This window comes from Saimiri boliviensis, chromosome 1 (assembly GCF_048565385.1).
Source record: "Saimiri boliviensis isolate mSaiBol1 chromosome 1, mSaiBol1.pri, whole genome shotgun sequence".
In the NCBI taxonomy this organism is placed as follows: domain Eukaryota; kingdom Metazoa; phylum Chordata; class Mammalia; order Primates; family Cebidae; genus Saimiri; species Saimiri boliviensis.
This window is the reverse complement of record NC_133449.1, coordinates 163,369,469-163,388,027: the sequence shown is the minus strand read 5'-3', so window position 1 is coordinate 163,388,027 and position 18,559 is coordinate 163,369,469. Positions and strand designations below refer to the sequence as shown.

General features: G+C 38.8%; 1 protein-coding gene and 1 non-coding gene across 11 annotated transcripts in view; one reads left to right on the top strand and one right to left on the bottom strand.

Moving 5' to 3' along the window:
• Positions 1-18,559, bottom strand: part of PPP2R2B (protein phosphatase 2 regulatory subunit Bbeta) — a 520,898-nt gene that overhangs the window by 375,450 nt on the left and 126,889 nt on the right. The gene's annotated exons all lie outside the window — the stretch shown is intronic.
• Positions 4,396-4,538, top strand: LOC120365466 (U4 spliceosomal RNA). The gene has a single exon (XR_005580402.1). It is a non-coding gene; the product is annotated as a U4 spliceosomal RNA (small nuclear RNA).

Genomic DNA, 18,559 nt, shown 5'->3' with positions numbered 1-18,559 from the left:
ATATTGGATCCTTGAGGAGTACCCTGGATAAATGCCCAAGTTGCTCTTTGGTTAAATAGAATAGCACAAAGTCTGTATCCAGGAAACCCAATCCTCTGATTACAGAGCGGGTCAAAGCTGTACCTTAATTATTTCTTTTAAAAGTCAAAAGATTTAAAAAATGATTATTAGGGAGTTTTTCTTCCGATTCTCCCTCAGATAAGTATTTTGGCTGTGTTGCCTGATTGTTGAGGAAAAAGAACAAGAGAAAAAATAAAACCTATTATCAACCACATTTGGGAACCATTAAGAACCACCAACTTTATTCTGAAATTTCTGCTTCAGGGAGATTACCAAGCATCCAGAGAGAAACAAAATGAGATCCATTTAAGAATATGTGACCTATTGTGACAAATGGAATCAGAAGAGGTAAATTTTCACAAGAAAAAAAAAAAAAGCATATGTTGGGTGCTTTTGCCTCAACGAATATACCTGTAACTTTTCTATGCGTAGCTGTAGCTTAAAATTTGAAACTAAATATCTGAAAGTTGTATCCAATTTCCTCAAAGTTGAAAGAGAAATCAGAGAACAAACAGGTTTTTTAAAGTGAAAGGTGTTGCTGAGGTGAACCAGAACTATTATTCTAACAACATAAAGCACATTCTTCCAGATCACCAATTAATAATGTCTGTAAATAGGTGGGGGGGTAATCTGAATCTAATATGGATAAGATAAATTGGTCTTTGGTATGAAAAAATAGATGGGAAATTATCACTCTTCTACTGCAAAGCACCCCACCAGTTACCATTGATTTATTTATGCATTTATTTATTCTCCCTACTACTAGGTATTGAACTTACATTAGTTTCTAGGCATTGAAGATACAACAGTAAATCAGACAGACTTAGATCAGTCCTCAAAGTCTATCTGTGCCTCTCAAAATTCATGTGTTGAAATCCTAACCCCCAAGGTGATGGAATCAGGAGGCGGGCCTTTGCGAGGTGACTAGATCATGAGGGCAGAGCCCTACAGCAATGGAATTAGTGCCATTACAACATAGATTCCAGATAGACACTCATCCCTTCCATCATGTGAGGTACAGCTAGAAGGCACTGTCTATGAGCCAGAACACAGGCTCTCACCAGACACCAAATTCACCAGCACCTTGACCTTGGACTTTCCAGCCTCCAGAGCTAAGGGAAACAAATTTATGTTGTTTATAAGCTACTCAGCTTATGAAATTTTATTATAGCCTCCTGAATGGACTATGACACTGTCTAATGAAGGACACAGATAATGATCTAAGACATAATTGTGCCATATAATCCATGCCAACATGGGGGAAGGTCAAGTAGCTCTGGGAGCACTTAGTAAGGCCACCCAGCAATACATGGAGATGGTGATAGGCTGTCAGGAAATACATTCCCTAAAGTGGCATTTTAGCTGAGGTCTGAAAGTGTGAGCCAGGTAAAGGAGGAATGAAAGTAAAGAGGGCAAGAAAAGAGAGAAAAAAAGGTTCTTATAGTATGTTGGAGAAACTAAAAGAAATTTGGTATGTCTTCAGTGTAAAGTTTGGGAAAGGGTGGTAGAAAACATGGCTAGAGGAGAGAGCAAGTCTTAAAGCTGAGCAGATTTGAGACCTGACTTCTGAGGTCTGTAGAGGCTTGGAATCAGATAGAGCCTGGTTTGATTCCCAGTTCTGATCTTTCCCAGCAACTTAGGCAAGTCATGACACTTCTAAGCCTCATTTTCATTACCTATATAATGGGGAATATACCTATTTGACAGGATTGCTTGAAAAATTAAATGATGGAGCATATCTGTACCAGACAGATTGGAGGTATTCAATAAATGGGAGCTACAGCTATTGCTGTTACTATAGTCAAATACAATGGCATTCCAGCAAGGAATAACATATCAGGAAAGCAAGCTCTATCACCATCAGTTTAGGCATCAGCAGAGCTACATATGTTGACATTTTGGGGTGAGGTACCTTCCTGATGTGTCTCAGTATCTTATTCTTTTGAGAGTTTAACCCTATCCTTTGTTTCAAGAAAGCAAAGATTTCCTACTGTAAGCAGTGGAGTCATTTGATATAATCTTTCTAGGCACTGTGCCCATCCATTATTACACTTTGTCCTGGTCACTCATGCTGCCTAAGAAGATGCCTAAATTATCATCCATTCCCCCTCTGAGTGGACGAAAGAAGTAAATGAAATGAACTAATGCAGAGGTTGCTAATACCTACGTTGTTATCTTTTTGTTATCAGTCTTAAGGCTCCTTGTAAGCAGGAAAAGGAAAAAAAAAAAACCCTAGACAGTTATGAAGAATGATTTCTCAAAAAAAAAAAAAAAAAAAAAAGACAGGTCTATTGAGATTTTTACAGCCCTTCTGATGCTTTTCACATCACTAGGCTCAAACAAACAGAACCTCTCTGTACAGAGAGGTAGTAGGAGGACACGCACAAAGCACTAAAGCGCTCCCTGAGCCAAATGAGAAGCCTGTCATCTCATTTCTTTTAGCCCCTAAGGCTGTGGGCTTGGTTTTACTCTGTGAACACTCTAACACACCTGTACTGAGGCTTTGCTCCTTGCCAGGTCACTGGGGATCACAGAGATAAAGGACATACTCTATGCCCTCCCTGAGGTCCTTGGTCTGTTGTGGGAGACAAACCAGTGAGCCATTTTTTTTTTTCAATGCTGTCTAAAGGACAGTCCCTGTAGAAAATGCTTCATATGCTTGATTAGAGTCCCCCAAACCACCCTTTGAATTAGGTAGTATAAACTTCCGTTTGTGGATAAAAATAATTGATATTTAAAAGTGGTTGCTAGGCTGGGCATGGTGGCTAACGTCTGTAATCCTAGCACTTTGAGAGGCCAACGCGGGCACATCACTTGAGGCTGGGAGTTCGAGATCAGTCTGGCTAACATGGTGAAACCCCATCTCTCCTAAAAATACAAAATTAGCTGGGCGTGGTGGCGTGCATCTGTAATCCCAGCCACTAGGGAGGCTGAGGCAGGAGAATCACTTGAACCTGGGAGGCAGAGGTTGGAGGGAGCCAATATCACACCATTGCACTCCAGCCTGCATTACAGAGTGAGACTGTCTCAAAAAAAAGGTGGTTACTAGTAACTTCCCCAAAGATAGGTAGTGAGTGGCAGAGCTGGGATGGGGCTGGGGCCATCTTGCTTTTGCACTTTATGTCACGCCACCTCCTCACTCCTCACAGTCTGTCAGTGGGTTACTCTGATATGTGGTATTAAGGGGTTACTTAAGTACTAAGTACTGTGGAAGAAATGTAGGACCATAGAACGTAGGTGCTTTTGACAGAAGGCAGAGAAAGAGAAAGATGGAGTCAGAGCAGCTTGCCAAGGGAGGTGGCCTCTGCTCTGAGGTTTGAAGACTGAGCAGGGGTTGGCATGTGAAAGCATGAGGAAAGGAGACATCCTTTGAGCTAGAGTGAGCCACAGTCACACCTTCATGGAGGCTTAGAGAACAGGATGTCTTCAAGGAGCTGCAGGTCACTTGGTACAGCTCCTGGTTATCTGTGACAGCAGAGGGAAAGTGTGGGACAGATGATCTGGAATTTATGTCTGTTTGGCTTCTGCATGTATAATGTTTTTATTTATTTATATCCTGCCTTGTTCCACAAAGGTTTTGAGGAAAAATTTATTATATGGTTTTTATGCAGTGACCTTCCTAATTAAGTTTTTCTCAGCACTGTCATGTTCGTCTTTGTATTCCCTAAGCCATATGCAGAGAGACTTGAACAAAAGTTGAATTGAATTTACATACTTTGAGCAGTCTGTAAGCAGTTAGCAAGGGCAACTGGTCCCAGAAGGTTGTGGGTGGAGAGGAAAAATTTTACTGGTCCAAAATGTAAAATTGCTTAGGTTGAGGTACTGTATTTCACAAAATCTAACATACTATTGATTATAGGGTATGCTGTTATTAGTACTTGAAGTGCTATTAAAAAAGAAAAAAATCCCATTAAATTACAACACAGTATAAACTCACCATCTATTGTAAGATGTACTCTAATTTCAGATATATTAAATGTGAAAAAAAATCTGTTTTTAAAGAGAAAATGCATGGTGATAATATTGTTCCCCACCCCAAATAGTCAGAAATTCTAAAAAGTACTGATACTCTGGTTGACAGTGCGAGAAAATGAAAACTCCTATTCCTTTCTGGAAGGCAATTTGCCAACAACCTAAGCCTAAAAGAGTCTGCAAACTCTTTGATCCAGCAATTATATCTCCAGGAATTGAGCCTAAGGAAATATGCATAAAACTTTATGTCATCCCAGAATTGTTAATAGTAGCAGAAAATAAAGGAGAAATAAACTAAAATCTTCATTACATACATGATGTTAGAGTTTTACAATAGATTACCACAGATTAAAATGTTGCTAAAGCTTTGTGCAGTAGCAATATCATAGCCAGTGAAGTTTATCTGAGGCGCAATTATTGCTACTTGAAAACTTTTCCCAATACTCCTCCATGATGACTTGAAATAAAATGATGCTAAAGAAATATTTAAGTGAAAAACTTATATTGCACTTTAAAAATCAGGTAATAAAATATTTGTTGTAAAATAAAATTATGCCTGTGAAAAAATATATTTACATTTCATGTTTACATGGAAATTTAAATCTTGAATGACATATATCAAAATGTTGACAGAGATTTCCTGGATGAAACAACTGTAGTTGATCATTTTTATGTTCTAATTTTTCAAAAATTGGAAAACTACTAGTTAGATATAGGCTTTTTTCTTTTTTTCTTTTTTTTCTGAGACAGAGTCTTGCTCTGTCACCCAGGTTGGAGGGCAGTGGCACCATCTTGGTTCACTGCAAACTCCGCCTCCCAGGTTCAATCAATTCTTCTGCCTCAGCCTGCAGCCTCCTGAGTAACTGGGACTACAGGTGCACACTGCCATGCCCGGCTAATTTTTTCTATTATAGTAGAGACGAGGTTTCACCGTGTTGCCCAGGCTGGTCTTGAACCCCTGAGCTCAGGCTAGGCCTTTAAGTAGACAATACACATGCGAATATTGGAGAGCTAACTCCCTTGTCTTAGACACTTTATTTTTTTTATGAAAAAGGCTCCCGAATCTTTTCTGTTTTAAACATGATTCTGTCCAGGCTCCAGGTGGTTCCAACTGAGGCCCTGGTTAAAAGTGTGTGAAAAGATTATTTGATTCCCAATTGGAAATACAGCTTTATCACCTAGAGTTTTCCCTCAAAAGTTGATACCCAAAAGGAGAAAATAAATACTACTACCTCAGGGAGCCAAAGGGTCTGGGGGATGGGTCATTATGATGTAATCTTAGCCTGAGGCAAACTCTGGGACCCTGAGTACATGCAAGTCAAGTTCTAGGTCCTGCGAGTGGGAAGGAGGGTGATGGGCAGAAGCCACAGTGAGGCTTCAACTTTTGCCATGGCTTGAACGGTAAGTCCTCATCTCTAAGAACCACCCTGCTACAAATTCACAGCTTTTGCTTTGTAAGTCATTTATAATTCTTCTTAAACATTTTTTTCTAAAAGACAATTTTTTTTTTGGTGGCCTAGACTCCACTTTAAGGGGAAAATGCAGCACTGACCATATCTATTTATGAGGTGAACTGGACTTTCTACTTCATACAGGAAATATTTTTGAATGGCCAAACGTAGAATTCCTGCTTGAATAGGAAAGATTGTAACTGTGCATTCGGTATTTGTATTTTTTTCCCCAAATTAGTGAGTTGCCTTTTTGACATTTTTTTCAATGTAGTTTTATATTTATTTATAGCTTGATTTTAAAAAATAAGCTATTCTTATACTTCCCGACATATATACCTAACTATTCCTTAACTTAAATCTCAGTTCATGTACAAGTTTTATTTTGCAATCAAGTTTTATTTACATGTTTATAGAGTTTGGTTTATCATTGCTTTTTGTCAGCTCGGCAAGGTTTGAACCATTTGGAATCTTTGAATGTTTACATAGTATCTATCTATCTACATCTATTTTTTATATAATATATGGCGATTTTCACCTCAAAGGGTAAAACAAAGATTTCAAGTGACATGGAAGTCTAGGTCAAGAAGAGGAGTTGGCATTTGGGGAATGAATGTATGCTTGTGGGCATCTACTGTTTGTCTTCCTTGCATCGTTGTCCTCTGTCTCTGATAGCAGAACTCCATGTTGACCCTGCCACTTCACTTTGTCTTAATAGACCGTCTCAGTGCCCCGCCCTCCTGGCTGCAGATCCAGGCCTGGATGATCAGAGCGCCCCATCTACTTGGCCAGGATAGTTGACTCAAGTGTGAACAACTATTCCAAATCCAACAAAGAACTTCTCTGGAATATTTGTATATGGACACAGAGAAAGGAGACTTTTTCTCCCCCTTTTTTTTTTTTTTTTTTTTTTTGCTTTCATTTTGAATTGTAAACCATAAGAAGGCCAGTCAGAAGTTATACCTACTTGTTCTGGCCAGATGAAAGAAGTCCAGATGGAAGAACATTTGCTAGGAAAAAAAAAAAAAAAACAAAAACAAAAACATAAGGCTACTGCCCAAGGAGAACAGATCTAAAAAGGGAGCACAGTGTCAGACACATATTTAATGAGCCCTTAGAAACTGGATGCCACCTCTACCCTTTGATTTCCCACAAAATCCATTTTCTTTTTCTTGGTATAAACTTTTTAGAATTGGGTTTCTGTCATTTGAAGCTGCCCAAGTGCTTGACTAATCCTTGGCCCCTTAGTTATCTTCCAGATCATGCTAGGTGCATACATATTCTCTCCATGCATGCATACTTGGCTGCATTCCACTGAATTCTCTATCATATGAGCATCCAAACAGGTATGATTTTATTCAATTAGTAATAGTGTAGTTACTCTAAAGAGAATATGAGTGACTTCAGCCTAGTATCATACTTTCCATAAGCTGTAGCCTTCTCCTAGAAGTATTCCTTGTTGAGTAGTTCCTTGCCCTAGTGTTCAGACTTCAGTACTGAACTAGGACATCTGTTTACCCATCATGCAACGAGAGCCTCAATTTTTTTCCATTGCTGAAGATCTAGCACAGTGAGAAGGCATGAGTTTCCTGTAGACTTATCTTCTTGGTTCTCAAGATTACCAAAGGCCATTTTAGAAAGAAAATAATTATGAAGCTACATGAAATACAACAAGATTTTATAGAAATCAAGGCTGACTTTAGAAGGCAGCTGGAAAACAGGATACTTCTCCTCCCACCCTTTCTCCTTCCCAACAAATGCCATATGTCTGCTCACAAAGCATTCTGGCTCACTGCTATGTGGTTGACCTTCGATACTGAAAAAATGCCAGAACACTTGGGACCTAATTTTCCTTTCAGCTCATTGTTCCACTCATATTTAATATGGCTGAGGGAAAAAATAAAAATTATGACAAGCTGGCCTAAAATTCTTTAAAGTAGTCCATCCATAAGACAGATGTCTGGATACTTCATAATATTTATGATCGTTCAGAGAAGGATTAGTCTTTGGGGCCCTTGAAAAATGCTCTGTTGCCTAGGGATATGTTCAGAACCACTTCAGCACTTATGTCATCTGCAGAAAAACTATGAAATAGTAGGTTGGTGCAATTACTTTCTCATCAACCTAATAAAATGTTTCCACTTCTTTTTTTCTAAATATAATTAATTCAATTTTAGATTACTATATTGGATACAATATAGTTAATAGAGGAGTTTGCTATTCCATGTGTGGCATGGTAGAATCATGAGCCTTTTATAGTATCTGAATATCAAGTGAAATTTCTTCCCCAAATTAAAATAGCTTTTGCGTTGGTTTCTTAGGGCTGCCATAACAAAGTACCACAAACTAGGTGTCTTAAAATGACAGACATTTAGTGTTTCACAGTTCTGGGGACTAGAAGTCTGAAATCAAGGTGTTAGCAGGACCAAGCACCCTCTGAAACCTGTAGAAGAGAATCTTTCATTGCTTCTTCCATATTCTGGTGTTTGCTGCCAATCTTGGCATTCCTTTGCTTGTAGTTGCCTCACTCCAGTCTCTGCCTCCCTGGTTGCATGGCCCCCTTCTTCCTGTGGGTCTCTCTTATGAGTACATCAGTCATATTGGATCAGGGCCCACTCTAATTCAGTATGACCTCATTTCAACTTGATTTTGCTGACTACATGTGCAAAGACTCATTTCAAATAAGATGACTTTCTGAGGTACTATGAGTTAGGACTCGAACATATTTTGGGGAGAACACAATTCAACCCTTAACAGCTAAATTATTGCCCAAATATAAAATTAATACATGCTTATTGTAATAAAGAGAGGTACAAAGAAGAAATTAAAAATCATCCAGATTCTTCCCACCAAAAATAACCATGTTTACAATTTGGTGGAGACGATCCAAGATGGCTGAATAGGAACAGCTCTGACGTGCAGTTCCCAGCAAGAACACAGAGGGTGAGTGATCACCACATTTCCAAATGAGATTTTACTTCCCACAGACCGGGAGATTCCTGGGCAGAAAAGCACCACGAGTCTCCAGCATGGCTGTTTCAGCTGGCACAGCAGGTCTCCACACAAAAACTCACACAAATCTAGGCAGCTGTTTCAACTGGCGCCTGGAATGCCTGGGAGACAGAGTCACCCATTCAACTGAAAAAAAGTCACCCATTTTCAGGGCTGAAACAGGGAGTCAGGTGATCTGGCTCAGTGGGTCCCAGCCCACAAAGACCAGCAATCTGAAACTGTCTGGATTGAGAGTTTCACAGCAAACACAGCTGGACCCAGGATGGTCTGGCTCTGTGAGGGGAACGGCATCCACCATTACTGAGGCTGTCCGCCATCACCGAGGCAATCCACCACTACCAAGGCAGTCTGCCATTACAGAGACAGTCTGCCATTACTGAGGCAGACCACCATTAATGAGGCAGTCCTAACTATACCTCTATAAAAAAAACTACAAGGAAGTTCACACAGCAGCAGGGCAGAGCCCACAGCAGTTCAGCAATGCCCCTGCTGTGAGACTGTCACTAGGCTACCTTGTCACTGGGCAGGGCATGTCTGAAAAAAGGCAGCAGCACATCAGGAGCTTATAAATAAAGTCTCACCTTCCTAGGATAGAACACCTGGGAATAAAAGGTGCTTATGATTTCTGCTGCAGCAGACTTCAATGTACCTGCCGAGCAGCTCTGAATAGAACAACAGAGCTCACAGCTCAGCACTTGAGCTCCTATAAGGGACACACTGTCTCCTCAAGCAGCTCTCTGACCCCAGTATATCCAAAGAGACACCTAAGGAGAGTTTAGCTGACATCTGGCAGATATCCTTCTGGGACAAAGATAACAGAAGAAAAAACTGGCAGCAACCCTTACTGTTCTGCAGCCACCGCAGATGATCCTCAGCAAGGAGGGTATGGAGTGGACTTCCAGCAGTCCTACAGCTGAGGGGCCTGAATGTTTAGAAGGCAAACTAAAAAAACAGAAAGAAATAACTTCATTAGCAACAAAAAGGACGTCCACTCAGAGACTCCATCTGAAAGTCACCAACTACAAAGACCACAGGTAGATAAATCCACAAAGATGGAAAGAAACCAGTGCAAAACAGATGAAAACACCCAAAACCAGAACATCTTTCCTCCTCCAAGGGATCACAACTCCTCACCATGAAGGGAACAAGGCTGGATGGATGAGTCTGATAAATTGATAGAAACAGCCTTCAGAAAGAGGGTAATAACAAACTTCTCTGAACTAAAAGAGCATCTTCTAAACAAATGCAAAGAAACTAAGAACGCTGATAAAAGGTTTGATGAAATGCTAACAAAAATGATCAGCTTAGACAAGAATATAAATGAATTGATGGAGCTGAAAAACACAACATGAGAACCTCACAAAACATACACAAATTTCAATAGGCGAATCAACCAAGCAGAAGAATGGATATCAGAGATTGAAGGTCAATTCAAAGAAATAAAGTGAGAAGGCAAGACTAGAGAAAAAACACTAAAAAGAAATGAACAAAGCCTCCAAGAAATATGGGATTATGTGAAAAGAACTAATCTACGTTTGATAGGTATACCTGAATGTGACAGAGAGAATGATTCCAAGCTGGAAAACACTCTTCAGGATATTATCCAGGAGAACTTCCACAACCTAGCAAGCCAGGTCAATATTCAAGTGGAGGAAATACAGAGAACACCACAAAGATATTCTTCAAGAAGAGCAACCCCAAGGAACATAATTGTCAGATTCACCAGGGTTGAAATGAAGGAAAAAAATGCTAAGGGCAGCCAGAGAGAAAGGTCGGGTTACCCACAAAGGGAAGCCCATCAGACTCACAGCGGATCTCTCAGCAGAAACCCTACAAGCCAGAAGAGAGTGGGGGCCAATATTCAATATCCTTAAAGAAAAGAACTTTCAACCTAGAATTTCATATCCAGTCAAACTACAATTCATAAGTGAAGGAGAAATAAAGTTCTTTATGAACAAGCAATTGCTGAGAGATTTCAGTACCACCAGGCCTGCCCTATAGAGCTCCTGATAGAAACACTAAACAGAGAAAGGAACAACCAGTACTAGCAACTCCAAAAATGTACCAAATGGTAAAGAGCAATGACACAATGAACAAACTGTGTCAACTAATGGGCAAAACAACCAGCTAGCATCAAAATGGCAGAATCAAATTCACATATAACAATATTAACCTTAAATGTAAATGGGCTAAATGTCCCAATCAAAAGACACAGACCAGCAAATTGGATGAAAAGCTAAAACTCATCAGTGTGCTGTATCCAGGAAACCCATCTCTTGTGCAATGACACATATAGGCTCAAAATAAAGGGATGGAGGAAGATTTACCAAGCAAATGGAGAGCAGAAGAAAGCAGGAGTTGCAATCCTAGTCTGTGATAAAACAGACTTTCAACCAACAAAGATCAAAAGAGACAAAGAAGGGCATTACATAATGGTAAAAGGATCAATGCAACAAGAAGAGCTAATGATTCTAAATATATACGCACCAAATACAGGAGCATCCAGATACATAAAGCAAGTTCTTACTGACTTACAAAGAGACTTAGACTCCCACCCAATAATAGTGGGAGACTTTAACACTCCACTGTCAACATTAGACAGATCATCCAGATAGAAAATTAACAAGAAAATCCAGGACTTGAACTCAGAGCTGGACCAAGTGGACCTAATAGACATTTACAGAAATCTCCACCCCAAATCCACAGAATATACATTCTTCTCAGCACCACATCACACTACTCTAAAATTGACCACATAATTGGAAGTAAATAACTCCTCAGCAAATGCAAAAGAATGGAAATCATAACAGTCTCTCAGACCACAGTGCAATCAAATTAGAACTCAGGATTAAGAAACTAACTCAGAACTGCACAAACTCATGAAAACTGAACAACTGGCTCTTGAATGCTGACTAGATAAACAATGAAGGGAAGGCAGAAATGACGATGTTCTTAGAAACCAACAAGAATGAAGATGCAACACACCAGAATCTCTGGGACACATTTAAAGCAACTAGAGGAAAATTTATAGCAATAAATGCCCACACGAGAAGCAGGGAAAGATCTAAAATTGACACCCTATCATCAAAATTGAAAGAGCTAGAGGAGTAAGATAAAAAAAAAAACTCCAAAGCTAGCAGAAGACAATAAATAACTAAGATCAGAGTAGAACTGAAGGAGATAGAGATGTAAAAAACCCTTCCAAAAATTAATAAATCCAGGAGCTGTATTTTTGAAAAGATCAACAAAGTAGACAACTAGCCAGATTAATAAAAAAGAAAAGAGAAGAATCAAATAGATGCAATAAAAAACGATAATGGGGATACCAACTACCATCAGAGATTACTATAAACAGCTCTATATAAACCTGGGAGAAGTGGATAAATCCTGGACACTTGCACCCTCCCAAGCCTAAACCAGGAGGAAATTGAAATCCTGAATAGACTAATAAGAAGAACTGAAGTTGAGGCAGCAATTCATAGCTTACCAATCAAAAAAAGCCCAGGTCCAGATGGGTTCACAGCTGAATTCTACCAGACATACAAAGAGGAGCTGGTGCTAATCCTTCTGAAAGTATTCCAAACAATCCAAAAAGAGGGAATCCTTCCCAAATCATTTTATGAGACCAACATCATCCTGATACCAAAACCCAGCAGAGATATAACTAAAAAAGAAAACTTCAGGCCAATATCCATGATGAACATTGATGCAAAAATCCTCAATAAAATACTGGCAAACTGATTGCAACAGCACATGAAAAAGGTTATCCATCACAATCAAGTAGGCTTCATCCTGGGGATGCAAGGCTTGTTCAACATACACAAGTCTATAAACGTAATTCACCACACAAACAAAACCAAACACAAAACCACATGATTATCTCAACAGTTGCAGAGAAGGCCTTTGACAAAATTCAACACCGCTTTTTGCTAAAAACTCTCAATAAAGTAGGTATCAACAGACGTATCTCAAAATAATAAGAGGTATTTACAACAAACTCACAGCCAATATCATACTGAATGGGCAAAAAACTAGAAGCATTGCCTTTGAAATCTGGCACTAGACAAGGATGCCCTCTCTCACCACTCTTATCCAATATAGTATTGGAAGTTCTAGCTAGAGCAATCTGGCAAGAAAAAGAAATAAAGTGTATTCAATTGGGAAAGGAGGAAGTCAAATTGTCTCTATTTACTGATGACATGATTGTATATTTAGAAGACCACATCATCTCAGCCCAAAATCTCCTTAAGCTGATAAGCAACTTCAGCAAAGTCTCAGGATACAAATTCAATGTGCAAAAATCACAAGCATTCCTATACACCAATAGCAGACTTAAAGAGAGCCAAATCAAGAACGAACTGCCATTCGCAATTGCTACAAAGAGAAAAAAATACCTAGGAATGCAACTAACAAAGGATGTAAAGGACCTCTTCAAGGAAAACTACAAACCACTGCTCTAGGAAATAAGAGAGGACACAAACAGATGGAGAAACACTCCATGTTCATGGTTAGGAAGAATCAATATCGTGAAAATGACCATACTGCCCAAAGTAATTTACAGATTCATTGTTATCCCCATCAAGCTACCAATGACCTTGTTCACAGAACTGGAAAAAACCACCTTAAATTTCATATGGAACTAAAAGAGAGCCCACATAGCCAAGTCAATTCTAAGCAAAAAAAACAAAACTGGAGGTATCAGGCTACCTGACTTCAAACTATACTACGCAGCTACAGCAATCAAAACAGCATGGTACTACTATCCAAACAGATATAGACCAATGGAACAGAACAGAGTCCTCGAAGGCAATGCCACACATCTACAACCATTTGATCTTTGATCTTTGACAAACCTGACAAAAATAATCAATGGGGAAAAGATTCCCTGTTTAACAAATGGTGTTGGGAAAACTGGCTAGCCATGTGCAGAAAGCAGAAACTGGACCCCTTCCTGACACCTCACACTAAAATTAACTCCAGATGGATTAAAGACTTAAACATCAGACCTAACACCATAAAAACCCTAGAAGAAAATCTAGGCAAAACCATTCAGGACATAGGCATAGGCGAGGACTTCATGACTAAAACACCAAAAGCATTGGCAACAAAAACCAAAATAGACAAATGTGATCTAATTAAACTCCACAGCTTCTGCACAGCAAAAGAAACAATCATTAGAGTGAACTGGCAACCAACAGAATGGAAAAAAATTTTGCAATCTACCCATCTGACAAAGGACTAGTATCTAGAATCTACAAAGTCCTAAAACAGATTTACAAGAAAAAAAACAAGCCCATTTAAAAGTGGGCAAAGGATATGAACAAACGCTTTTCATAAGAACACATATATGAGGCCAATAAACCTATGAAAAAATGCTCATCATCACTGGTCATTAGAGAAATGCAAATCAAAACCACATTGAGATACCATCTCACACCAGTTAAAATGGTGAACGTTAAAGAATCTGGAGACAACAGATGCTGGAGAGGATGTGGAGAAATAGGAACACTTTTACACAGTCAGTGGGAGTGTAAATTAGTTCAGCCATTGTGGAAGACTGTGTGGCAATTCCTCAAGGACCTAGAAATAGAAATACCTTTTGACCCAGCAATCCCATTACTGGGTACATATCCAAAGGATTATAAATTGTTTTATCATAAAGACACATGCACATGAATGTTCATTGCAGCACTGTTTACAATAGCAAAGACCTGGAACCAACCCAAATGCCCATCAATGATACACTGGACAAGGAAAATGTGGCACATATACAGCATGGAATACTATGCAACCATAAAAAATGATGAATTTGTGTGCTTTGTAGGGACATGGATGATCTGGAAACCATCATTCTCAGCAAACTGACACAAGAACAGATAATCAAACACCACATGTTCTCACTCATAGGTGGGTGTTGAACAATGAGAACACATGGACACAGGGAGGGGAGCATCACACACTGGGGTCTGTTAGGGGGAGACTAAGGGAGGGACAGCAGGGGATAGGGAGTTGGGGAGGGATAACATGCGGAGAAATGCCAGATATAGGTGACGGGGATAGCAGCAGCAAACCACATTGCCATGTATGTACCTATGCAACAATCCTTCATGTTCTGCACATGTACCCTAGAACCTAAAGTGCAATAACATACACATATATATATAAACAATTTGGTGAATATCTTTTCAAATATTTGTCAGAACAAATGTTTTTTTTTTTCTTATACCATCAGAAATAAGTCACGTTCAAGGAGAGAAGCAGTTAAAGACGTCTACAGTTTTGTGCAGATTATAACAAATGACGCTATGATGTGTCTTTTTGCTTTCTTTTAGTTGCATGTGTACAATTACTTCTTTAGGATAAATTCTTAGAAATACAATTTCTGTGTAGAAGAATTATGCATTTTTATACATATTATCAAGTTATCCACTAGAAAGAATGGACTAGCTCCGTTCCCACCAGTAACGCATGAGAACTCTAGTTTCTTTCATCATCTTTGTCTTATAGATTATAAGTATTAATATATGTTAAAAACTTTAAATTTATGAATATTTCTATGTTCTCCTATATAAAATTCTAAACCATGTTATTTCTTTATTCTTAGATAATAAACACGAATTCATAAGTTAATCTAGCATTTACATACTTTGATTTTTAAATTTTTAATTCTGACACATCCACAACATGTTTTTAGTACAGAGTATGAAACTGCAATCCAGAGATTCTGATAGAACTGAGTTTTATTTCTTTGTTAAGTCACTCTAAATATTACATTGTTTGGGAATATGCATGGGAAATTTAGTGTGCTTCCTGTTTGCCCTTCCAAGAGATCAGGTTTATTTAATAAAAGGCCTTGTACTAATTCACAGAAAAATGTGTACTCAAAAAGTATTCAGGGACGTAATGTTGAGCACATGGTAATAAGCAGTACTTTTAGCTTCAGTACTCATAGTTAATTGAATTTCTCAGCATTCTTGCTGTAACTAAACTCTTTTCTCTCCCATTCAGCCTATGAGGTTGTAAGAAAGTAAATGACATTATAGGGTTAATCTTGACTCCATTCTAACGTGTTTTCTTTAAATTGCAATCTTGGCACACTTGGATCTTTTGATTATCAGTAGTTCAAATTACTTGCCAACCATCTTTCAACTCTCTAGAATGGGCTTAATGTTAAGACCCCTGGTTTAGAGATGCACTAATTTTTTTTAATAGCCAAAAAGTATAAGCTCAGAGAGAAGTATTCTTTCCCCAGAGAAAATCTGTAAGGAATTATATATAAAAGCTTCCAAATCCAGCTAACTGAAACAAGCACTGTTTTCAGATAAAGTGAAGACAATATCCTTGAATATCTCTTTCCCTGGTCCCTCACATGGATTCACTGTTGAGGAACATTTGCTCTGAAATACACCCTTCTTCACACTGGCCTTTTACTGCTAACTTTGTATTGGATTGGTGGGTGATTCTGTCTATTCTTTCGGCCTCATCGACATGTGTTCAAAAAGAGGCAATCCCCAACACCTTGTCTCAAGTGGATGACTTTCCTGTCACTAACTTGCTACTTAGCTACAGAGACTGGCCTCCTCATTCTTATCTCTTTAAAGGAGTAAATGAATACAAATTAAAGTTTTAATCTCAGACTGTAACATCAATGGTATTTTCACTGCAAGTAGTTCCATAATGGTCTCATTACTGCTCCTAAGTGCAATACTCTGAGACATCTAAATTGCTGAATTGCCGCTACATATATTTGAGAAAAGGTATCCAGGTAACCATGGCAATTGTGTCTCCAGGCAGGATGGGAGTGGGGTGGGAAACTATTTCATTAATTGAAGGGAAGAGATTGAAAAGAGATTTTCAAGCTTTAGATCAGAAAGAGAAAGACAGAAAAGGTAGATCTCATAACCTTATTTTGTTTTCATTATTAGATTATGCAACCCAGGGAAACTCAAAATGATTGGAAAGGTTCAGAGAAATCATAAGATTAAATAACAGCAGCATTCTTAGCCTTTCCACATTATTACAGTGGTTGAGCTGTACCAGATTTTATTTGGTTGGGTTTTATATTATTTGATTGAAACTTGATATATCTCCTGAGAAACCAGAATTGTGTCCCACGATTTAAAGAGAGAGAGAAAAAAAAAAGGAAGAGTACTCACAGAAGCGGGAAGACTGTGTAGGTGGTATAAGAGCTCTATTTATTTCAACTTGATAGCACCTGAAAAAGCTGATTTTATCAGTAAAATTCACTTGCAACATTGCTTCCCTGCCCTACCTCCACCCTTGGTAGTCCTCAACCTTTAAAACAATTTACTAAAGGGTAAAGAAATACTGTAATGAAAAGAAGGCATCAGGATAACAGGGAAGAACAAAACAAATGTCTGATCTGGTCTCTCAGAGGAGTGGAATTGTTTGTTTTCATTGAAAAGGTACTGCAAATTAGTGATTAGATCAGCTTCTGTTATTTAACCAAAGATGCACTCGTGTAACTTATTGCTTCTATACTTTGACAAATGTGTTCTAACTTAGGATTTGTAAAAACCTCATTTTCCCAGATAGACAACCTGCCTTCTAGTATATGTTGGCCATAGTTGTGGAATCATTTTTCAAATTAGGCCAACGTACAGCGCTTTAGTGACCCATTTTAAATCTCTGTAACTTCTGATGAATACCTAGTTCATACTCCCTGCATACTATACTATCTAATTAATTCAGGAAGCAAAATAGAGGACAGGAGGTGCAACTATTATCAAACAAGGAAGTGAGGACTTGGATAGGTTCTTCAGATTCCTTCCACAAAGTTTCAATCCACTTTTCATTAATCACTGGGAGAGGCAATGTAGGAAATTTTCTTCACAGAATTGAGGAAAGCAACCTAAAACTGGGTGGATAATTATTAACCAAATGGATTTTGTTTTAAAACAAACATTTCTTTTCTGCCAAACAGATTTTTATCTTGGAAAGCAAATACTTTTCCAGAATTGGGCCGGAAATCATGGTCTGAATTGTGATGGCTGTTTGGGTACTGTCCAAGTCCAATATATTGACTACTTTGCTCACTATTGCAACCCAGAGGCTTTTTGTAGCAAGGAGCTGAAGTTGTTCTGTTATAGCAGTCACTGTTGATGTTTCTTAAGGGTTGTATGCCCAGGGTGCACCCACTGGGAGAGGCAATAAGAAATAAAAATAGCAATTTGTTTTCCTAAAGTTTAGAGGACAATGGGGGAAAGCATTTTCAGCCTTGTCACCAGGGATAACATGGTTTTATGTTTTGCACACATGAGACTAATTTTTGAAGACAGAAAATCATTGTGTAAGGCAATTCGATTTGAGAAAGCATGTTGCTGACAGTATGCAAGAAGAACCACTGTTTGCAAGAATGAGCTGAGATATGTGTCAGATCTTTCTAAGAGCCAGGTGTTACTATGGACCCTTGCCTAATGGTCAGTGTGTCGTCAGCTACTGGCAACTCTTATCCTATAACAACAAATATTGGGATTGTGGAGTGACTGAAGGATGATCAGAGGCTGAGTGAGATTTCTTACATTTGGGTTGTTGATTCTAATTCATAATTTAGTTATTGAGCCAAGCCAGCCATTAGTCATGTGGATTCTATAATTTATCTAAAATCTCTTTATCCCTGCATTCCCTTTTAGATGCTGTAGCTACTTAAGCAACAGCCTTACACAAAAGGACATACAATTAGCTAGTAGTGAGTATAGCCCGACTCCCCCTGTGCACACTTAAGCAATCAACTTGTAAGCAGTACCAGATGCAGAGAGACAAGTCTTTTTTTCCATCTTTCAAAGGTGGCTCTGATATATACTCCCCCAACCCGCTTGGAGTATGATAGGACACCAGCAAGAGCTCACATACCAAGTGATGCTTGAATTTGTTGTAACTGCTTCTCTTTCCAAGTTCTGGGGTGTAAGTTGGAGTCTCTCACTGCAAGTTTCTTTTTTCAAAAGGCAGTGCAATCAATAGTGTTACTTTTCTGAGCCCCAAGTCTGTTGCTTAGTCTCAGCATGTCCGATGACTGTGAGTCTATTAGCATAAGCTAGAACCGTAAC